The sequence below is a fragment of the Macrobrachium nipponense genome, chromosome 6 (genome assembly GCF_015104395.2).
Source record: "Macrobrachium nipponense isolate FS-2020 chromosome 6, ASM1510439v2, whole genome shotgun sequence".
NCBI classification, from domain to species: domain Eukaryota; kingdom Metazoa; phylum Arthropoda; class Malacostraca; order Decapoda; family Palaemonidae; genus Macrobrachium; species Macrobrachium nipponense.
This window is the reverse complement of record NC_061108.1, coordinates 90,255,409-90,265,408: the sequence shown is the minus strand read 5'-3', so window position 1 is coordinate 90,265,408 and position 10,000 is coordinate 90,255,409. Positions and strand designations below refer to the sequence as shown.

The 10,000-nt window shown below is 35.6% G+C and overlaps 1 long non-coding RNA gene across 1 annotated transcript in view; it reads left to right on the top strand.

Annotated features, from left to right (window-relative positions):
• Window positions 1–10,000, top strand: part of LOC135216392 (uncharacterized) — a 99,545-nt gene that overhangs the window by 32,009 nt on the left and 57,536 nt on the right. The gene's annotated exons all lie outside the window — the stretch shown is intronic.

Below are 10,000 nucleotides of genomic sequence, written 5' to 3'. Positions count from 1 at the left end.
GAGTTCATAATGTTATCTGCATAAGATATACTGCAACGACAAACATTCTCTGCATCTTCTTTACCTGACCTAGCTGATTTTGCTCACAACACTAAGCTGGCTGCTGTTGCAGACAGTGTGTCGTTTCCTAGCATGAGGTTTGATACTACACAGTTTGCGAGTTTTATCTCTTGGCTACTACTAAGATGGAGAATAGTTCACTTAGAGCAGTTGTGGAATCTGTTGATCTCCAAGTATGTAAGGGAGGAGCAAATTCATTCTTGCTCTCTGCTGACTTCTCCTGAATTTCAGGTGTATCGTTTCCGTTTTTCGTTTCCTCATATTTATTTATATCTTACCTTTTCCTCTAATTCTTCTAAGTTTTCTCTCTCCAGGCTAAATTCCCCTTGGAGCCCTCTCTGGTTTATAGTCTAAAGGTATTTCAGCTGATGATTTCAAGAAAGAAAGAAAAAATAGAGAAAGACAGAAATAAAGAAAGTTATCTTTTATCCTGCCTTCATATCTACCTTTATATATCGTTGAAAGGCCTTTGTAGGAATGAAAAGTCTTTAACAGAAATAAATTTAAGTTTGCTGAGTGATGACGCTATGTTAATATTTCTGAAAGCAATGAAGAGTTACCAAATGCTCAGTAGCATTGTATCTTGGTGATTCGAGAATCTATGACCACGTGTCAAGACTTGGAATGTAACTGCTTATAAAATTTAGTATCGCTAATAAACGAAGGTTTTTATAGTTTTTTTAATTACTTCCTTTTCCAAGGAACTACTAAAGTTAAGCATGCTTCATTCGTATGAGGACATAAGTTCATTTTTCATCTTGTTTTGCAACAGAGAAAAAAATATTCAAAAGACTGTATAAACGACAAGACAGTTTTCACTTGCTATTCCGAATATTCTTTGCAGCAGTCTTTCCCCAAATAAAACAACATTGCATGTCGAGCAACGGGAGGGGCAGCAAAAAGCTATGATAAACAGCCGTCTCTCAAGAGTGGAAAATTGAGTTTCGAACACTTAGCCTTTTCTGGTTATGCTCCCGGGCACCAGATGCAAATTGCCTACAAGGGCGAGTAAATGCCTTTGAGGAAAGCAGAAAAAAGTATATGGGATAAAATAAAACTCAGCAACGTCGATGTTCGGGTATTCCCTGAGGGCAAACTATTTTCACCCAAACTAAGTGATAAAAGCCAGATGCTGTCCTGCATTGCTCCTGAAAAGGCTAATGCATGTCTTCCTATGAATGTGAGAAATATTAAAACATAATTTCTGTTTGATTCTAGACCTATTGTTACTAAAAATAACCGTGGTGTGTTATAATACACCCTTTTTTTTCTCTTTCCCGAATGAATATATTCATGTAATTAAATTCCTGATAATCAGGTAATCTGAGACTTGCACTATTTAGGTTGTTAACATGTCTAAGGAGCAAAGTAAAAAGGGAAAGTCGTCTTCTTCACACACAGCCTTTTGTGGCTCAAATGTTCTTTTATATATAAATCATTACCGAGTGCCGTCTTGTAATATAAAAGGAAAAAAAGTAGACGAAGTCCCTAATTCCAACAGACATTTATTAGAAAGGAATGCATTAATATTTCTTCCATTTTATTTTCGGAACTGCTGAAAAAAATGGTAGTGTGCTACAACGATTAAACCTTTCGGATGAAAATAGTTGGTGAAAGAATAGTGTATGTAATGTTATTTGTCCAATGCAGAAACAACCTATACTTGTAAAAAAAAGCATAATGAAAAATTAAAAGTTAACAAGCAAATTCGAGGAATGATTACCTATACTGAAGAATTAACATAAATTATTTAGCTGACTAAAACACGCTTGCTTCTCGCAAGAAAACAATACACACACACACCCACACATATATTCCAAAAGCTGTAAAAACTTCTCTAAAAACAAGAATTTTAGTCATTGAGCAAACATTCTACATTCATGAATTAATTGTTTTAGAATCCTCTGGTCAAACAATTGGTCCCCCCATAAACACACAGCTATTTGTCACGGGGATGGGACCATTCGACGAAGCCGATTCGCCGCCGACAATTAGCCACCGCCAGTTTGCCTCGAGGACGTTTTGCAGCCACCTATTCCTCATGGAGGACTATTCGCCGCCACAAATAGGTCGTTTGTTTTCATTGTTTTGATTTATGTTGTTTGGTTGTTAAAGGTAATGAATACACTTTTTCAGAAAAGGTCGTTTTGTTCAAGTGTTTAAAAAAAAATCCGAATTATTTCTTTACCTAATATATTTTTCCCAGTCTCCCTCAAGTCTTCAAAATGGAAACAGACATTCTTTATATACGTTTTTGACAAATCATCCAAGAGTGATCCAAGCATCAAATTTATCAGTGGTATAGCTCATAACTTTCAAATGAACTAAAGTTTTTATTTCTTTATTTTTGTTTATTTATGATAATTTTTAGAATAATTTTTTGGTGTAAAAAACTACAATTTATTGCAATGTTGGAATATCTTGAACGATTGTTTCCTAAACCAATGTAATGTTTTATTTATTTTTTTATTTTTTTATGTTAATTTGCACCTTGTAGTAGTAAAGATAAAATTGACAAGAAAAAATTAAAAGCTGCAGAGGGAGAAAACCCAATACACACTTTATTTATATTTCTGGTGTCAAATAGTCTCTGGTGGCGAAATGACCCAAGTTCTTGTATTGATTGATTTATTTATTTTCATTTTTGTATTTTGTCATTTCATTCCATTTATGCTTCCCTTATTCTAGTGGAAGGTTGGCCTAAAATGTTCTCCCTTGGTGAGTTTTAATGTACGTATATGGTTTTAAAAACAATAATTTTAAGTGTCAGAATTTTATACTTTCCTTTCATGGTAATTATATGATATTTTATGTCTTTCTCGATCCATTGATAGTGTAACTGTGGGAAATAAATTACGAAGCGTTGGTAATGGAAATGAACATGAGATGTGAACTTTAGTTAGTTGTCCATTATCTACGTGGTATGTATGTATGTATAATTATATATATATATATATATATGTATATATATATATATATATATATATATATATATATATATATATATATATATATATATATATATATATGTTTCATTTCGTGCATGCTCATAAACAACGTAGCCATCCCAACCGTTTAAAAACGAATTTGAAAGTCATCTGAAATACCGTGACTTGGAAGCTGCACTGCAATATAACTAGCCCTCTATGACTAACAGAAATGATCAGCTAATTGAAATAACCTGAATGTATGAAGGAAGAAATATAATTTATATCCTGAGCTATGCAATATGGAACTAGTGTCTATCAACCGGTATCCTCCCTTGTTTCATAAATTTTAATTAACTCTGCTGGATTAATCCTGCATTCTCTTGGCCTCGCTGTTTCTTTACACTTCCCAAGATATAATCCATACGTAACAAAGAGATGTGGTGTATTAGCATTAATCAAAAGGATTCATCCAAAGTAACGGGAGATATGAATAGTCGAGGGATATCTAAGCCAATGGGCTTTACAACTGAAAATTTATGAAAGAGAGAGACAGAAAACTTGGAGATCACGGTTACTCGTTGTAGGGGTTCAGACGCACTACACAATGTTGAGAATTTGTGGGTAATACCATGGATAAGATAGACATCTGTGCATTGTACTTGGAATAGTCTTTATAATTTTTAGCGCCTCACTCGAATAAGTAATATATATATATATATATATATATATATATATATATATATATATATATATGTGTGTGTGTGTGTGTGTGTGCGCACACACACTCAATAAATTTATATATATCTATATATATATATATATACTAATATATATATATATATATATATATATATAATAGAGATGAGAGAGAGAACAGAGAGCAGAGAGAGAAGAGAATGATAATGATCTGTGATCTCAAATCGATTGGGTACGAAACTTAACTAAGAATAAAATGCTTATATCATAAAAAATCTGAAGAATGGCATACGAACTCAGTGCAGAAATTGCCATTCTTGGAGACAGGCGAAAGAATCTTTTCCTGGCTTCTAATCTCCGTAATATGAGGTTTCTTACAAAACCTGAGATATTTGAAGAGTAAAAGTTCCTTACAAGAATTATTTAGTATTTGGTTAATAGAACAATGTATGATAAAACTATACTGTACGTGCCAGAAAATAACAGCATTATTATTATTATTATTATTATTATTATTGGAGAAGCAAAATCCACAGTTATGTAAATGTACATATATTTAAATCTAAAAACAGTAATGATAGCTTTCGGGAATCTGTTCGGTTCCCCTTATTAATTGATAAGGGGAACCGAACAGATTCCCGAAAGCTATCCTTACTGTTTTTAGATTTAAATATATGTACATTTACATAACTGTGGATTTGCTTCCCGATTTGAAGACTCTTGCTACTATGAGGATTTTTTAATTATTATTATTATTTTTTTTGTTTTTTTTTTGTTTATCACAGTCTTCCAATTCGACTGGGTGGTATTTATAGTGTGGGGTTCCAGGTTGCATCCTGCCTCCTTGGGGGTCCATCACTTTTCTTACTATGTGCGCCGTTTCTAGGATCACATATTCTGCATGAGTCCCGGAGCTACTTTCGGCCTCTAGTTTTTCCAGATTCCTTTTCAGGGATCTTGGGATCGTGCCTAGTGTTCCTATGATTATGGGTACAATTTCCACTGGCATATCCCATACAGCCGTTCTTATTTTCTATTTTCAGATCTTGATACTTAGTTATCCATTTTTTTCTCTCTCTTTTCTCTTCAACTCTTGTGTCCCATGGTATTGCGACATCAATGAGTGATACTTTCTTCTTGATTTTTGTCAACCAAACGTCACGTCTGGCTCTATTTGCACGTATCACCCTATCCGTTCTGATACCATAGTCCCCCAGAGGATCTTTGCCTGATCGTTTTCTATCACTCCTTCAGGTTGGTGCTCGTACCACTTATTACTGCAAGGTAGCTGGTGTTTCTTGCACAGGCTCCAGTGGAGGGCTTTTGCCACTGAATCATGCCTCTTTTTGTACTGGTTCTGTGCAAGTGCCGGACATTCGCTTGCTATGTGGTTTATGGTGTCACTTTTCGTATTGCACTTCCTGCATATGGGAGAGATGTTATTTCCATCTATCGTTCTTTGGATATATCTGGTTCTTAGGGCCTGATCTTGTGCTGCTGTTATCATTCATTCGGTTTCCTTCTTGAGCTCTCCCCTTTGTAACCATTGCCATGTATCATCGCTGGCCAGTTCTTTAGTCTGTCTCATGTATTGTCCGTGCATTGGTTTGTTGTGCCATTCCTCTGTTCTGTTTGTCTCTCTGTATATTTCTGGGTCTTCGTCTACTTTTATCAGTCCTTCTTCCCATGCACTCTTGAGCCACTCGTCTTCACTGGTTTTCAGATATTGCCCCAGTGCTCTGTTCTCGATGTTGACGCAGTCCTCTATGCTTAGTAGTCCTCTCCCTCCTCCCTTTCGTGTTATGTATAGTCTGTCTGTATTTGCTCTTGGGTGTAGTGCTTTGTGTATTGTCATATGTTTCCTCGTTTTCTGGTCTATGTTGCGGAGTTCTGCCTTCGTCCATTCCACTATTCCTGCACTGTATCTGATTACTGGCACTGCCCATGTGTTTATGGCTTTTATCATATTTCCGGCGTTGAGTTTTGACTTGAGTATCGCCTTGAGTCTCTGCATATATTCTTTCCTGATCGTGTCCTTCATCTCTTGGTGTTTTATATCCTCCTTCCATTATTCCCAGGTATTTGTATGCCATCTCACTCCTTATGTGTTTGATGTGTTGCTCCCATCTGGGTAGCTTTATCCCTTCCGTCCTTGTTACTTTGCCCTTTTGTATGTTGACTAAGGCACATTTTTCTATTCCAAACTCCATCCTGATGTCCCCAGATACAATCCTTACTGTCTGGATTAGGGTATCTATTTCCTTGATGCTCTTACCATACAGCTTGATGTCGTCCATGAACATCAGATGGTTAATTCTGTTGCCTCTTTTCTTGAGTTGGTACCCAGCATCCATCTTCTGTAGCACTTTTGTCATGGGAATCTTGGCTACTACGAAGAGTAGTGGGGACAGTGAGTCGCCCTGGAAGATCCCTCTCCTGATATTAACCTCTGCTAGTCTTATTCCAGAGCTTTTAAGTATTGTATTCCAGTTGCGCATTGTATTTTTGAGGAAGCTGATGGTGTTTTCCTCTGCCCCATATATTTTCAGGCATTCTATTAGCCATGTGTGTGGTATCATGTCGAAGGCTTTCTTATAGTCTATCCATGCCATGCTTAGGTTGGTTTTCCTTCTCTTACTGTTCTTCATTACCATTTTGTCTATCAGGAGCTGGTCTTTTGTGCTCCTACATTTCCTTCTGCAGCCTTTCTGTTGGTGGGGGATGGTGTTTTTGTCTCCTCTAGGTAGTTGTATAGCCTTTCACTGATGATACCTGTTAGTAACTTCCACATGATTGGTAGGCAGGTGATAGGCCTGTAGTTACTGGCTATATTTCCTTTACTCTTGTCTTTCTGGACGAAGGATGTTCTTCCTGTGGTCATCCATTTGGCGCATGGTGATTTGTGATACAATGCTGGAGTAGTTCTGCTATTCTTGGGTGTAGCGCCTTGAAGTTTCCAGTATCCGTGGACTTCATCGGGACCTGGGTCTTTCCAGTTGGGCATTTTCTTTAGTTGGTGTCTGACTGTGTCTGTCGTGATGTCAGTGAATCTTTGTTTTATTCTCCCTGTTTCTTCTGCCTTCACTTCCTGGAGCCATGTTGCATGTTTGTTGTGTGATACCGGATTGCTCCATATGTTTTCCCAGAGTTTCTTACTTGGTTCGGCTTCAGGAATTTCTTGGTGGCTGTCTTCCCCTCTTAGTTGGCTCTATAGTCTTTTCTGGTTGGTTCCGAATAGTTTGTTCTGTTGGTATCCCTTATTATTATTATTATTATTATTATTATTATTATTATTATTATTATTATTATTATTATTATTATTATTATTATTATTATTATTATTTTTCTCTTGGTCTATCACAATTATCCAATTCGACTGGGTGGTTTTTACTGTGTGGGGTTCCGGGTTGCATCCTGCCTCCTGAGGAGTACATCACTTTTCTCACTATGTGCGCTGTTTCTAGTAGCACACTCTTGTCGATGAGTTCTGGAGTTATTTCGGCATCTGGTTTTCCAGGTTCCTTTTCAGGGTTCTTGCCTAGTGTCACTATGATTACTGGCATATCCCTTATTTTTATTTTCAGGTCTTGGTTCTTATCTATTTTTTTCTTTCTCATCTACTCTGGTGTCCCATGGTATTGTGACATCAATGAGTGATAATTTCTTCTTGAATTTATCAATCAACGTCATGTCTGGTCTATTGGCACGTATCACCCTATCTCTTCTGATACCATAGTCTCAGAGGAGCTTTGCTTGATCGTTTTCTATCACTCCCTCATTCTTATTATAATTATTATTGTTATTTGTTATTACTATTGAAGAATCCTTATAACGTTCCACAGAAGAAAACGCCTGTATGGGAAGAAAGAATCGATTTTTATAATAATGAAACATGAACCTTTATATCATTTAGAACTAAAAACCATTAACAAAATTTGAAATATTCGTTTATTTACAAACAACAATTAATCAGTGTCTACGAATCAATTCTTAGAAAACCAAGTGAATAAAGGAGGGACAGATATACAAGTCAATAAGCATGAATAATTTCAAAGAGGAATGGAGGGACAGATATGTGAGTTAATAAGCATCATGATAACTATAAAGAGGAGATATTGTATGCATCTAAATACCCAGGAAAACACGTACTGATACGCCCTTTTGATTACAGCTTAATACCAGCTAAATATTTAAATATAAATGTGTGATCACCAGACACTTGAACAGAGGGATGCAGCATTTCACTTCAGTACACTTTACATAAAGCATCCAAAATTTTAATGTACCCCAGTGCAAGGAACTCTCCACGAATGCGCTAGTTACTTGAAACTATCCTCCGTACATCCGTTCTGAAATTTTTAGTTAGCTGTTCACTTTACCATTCTAAAAACTGGTCATTAATTTTTTTTCGTAGACTATTAATTTAGTCCTTTATACATTATGACAATGGATTACTGTTGGTGCTAATAAAATCTTTATATCTTTATATATTGTTTCTGTATTTTCAAAGGATTTTTGAAACTGAAAAACCATGATCAGTAGTTGTTATACAATTTTTTTTGAAGCGACCTCTCAATTTACTACAGCAGCGAATGCGATAATGTACCCCATACCCGTTATGTTTAGGTGAGGAGGATCCACAGATATGTAGAATTATTGAAACGAAATTGCAAAAATGTGCATGGTAGATGTGAATGTAAGTGTGTTATTTCTTTCTCAAAAAAGCAACTTTTAACTAGAAAGATGAAGCACTTAAACAGCAATTTATTGTAACCTCCTTCTTCTATTGGTTTATCAGTGAAGAGAACCAATACATCAAGTGAAATAAATGACCAGATTATCGTCGGACTTCGATCTTAGCTCATTTGGACACAGGCTTTGTGCTTACATAAATTACATCGTTAATTACCCTTAGTTTCCTCTTTGTGTCGAACGTATTATACACACGCAGATATATATTCTCGCCATCAATAAATTCAGACGATAATTCTCTTTTCACCGTTAGATTGCTAACGATCTGCAAAATACGGACATTCTGTCGAATGCACCATTTCTGTTGTAAACTGATGGCACCAAATTACCATAATGAGTTGTTTGTTCATAAATTCCAACCGAACATCCACTTTCTGTGTTTAATGTTAGAGCGGTATTTATGTTGCCATGTCGCAGAAGCATCTGAATCATTTCCAGCAAAATTTGTGCGAAGGTGGGCAGGTTTTACCTCCCTGTCATCCACGCAAATATTACATAATTTATTTAAAACGAAACGGAAGTGTCAATAACGATTTATGATAGCGACATGGAACATTAAAAGATGAAAATCTTGCTGTACTAATTATCATTTGATCCCATAACCTCGACTGTGTTCATTACAGAGCTTCTACTGGAATGTAAAACAGTTAAGTTCAGTCATATTCCGGTTGAGATACGATTTTTTCTTTAACAAGAAATCACGGTAACACTAGTTGCTCATGTGGTACTTTAATAAACAGTTGACTTTTTCTTTTTCAAAGATAATGGCATGTCAAATAAATAATTTTTCATACAAGAATGCACCATATTATGGTGAAATTACATAATAAACACCATTACGATAAGAACCTGAGCTGTCAATCCTGGATGTTTATATGTAAATTTTATTCATATTAGAACTATGCACATAATGTAAATCTTTTATAAACAATATTGGTAGTTGTTCTCAAATGGATATATTTGTACAAATACTTTCCTTTCATATTTGCTTTTATTGAGGGAAAACAAGTTATTTTTATATGGAATTTGTTCTAGACTGTGCATCGTTGTACCTCGGCGTCGGCGTTAATGAATAGCACAGCATTTCATTTGTGTTCCCATTAGCTTCAGATACCATTGCTTTTCTTAGTTATAAATCTGAAGTTTGAGAGAGGCTGTAAGGCTATGGTACAGATCCAAATACTTTTCCTTCACTTCTTTAACTTTCATCAAAGACTTTTAATGCCTGTATAATACATGTTTATTATTAAAATGTATTTTTATCATGAATAGAATGAGCACACTTGTGCTGTGAGAACAAATGATAATCCCGTAGTGTTTTTCGAAACATAATAAAAACGCTAATTTATATACAGTCACAAGGCCAACTGGTCTTCTCCTCAGGCGATAACACAGAAAAAGAAAATAGTTGAACTGAACTCATGAGGGAAATACCTGATCTCAACTTGAATGACGGCAACTACATATTTGATAGTTTGTAATGCTATTATGTAATCCAAGAAGTCAACCTTAACAAGGCAGTCAGGTCGTTGAAATAATGATTGCGTTTTTCAATTAACAGT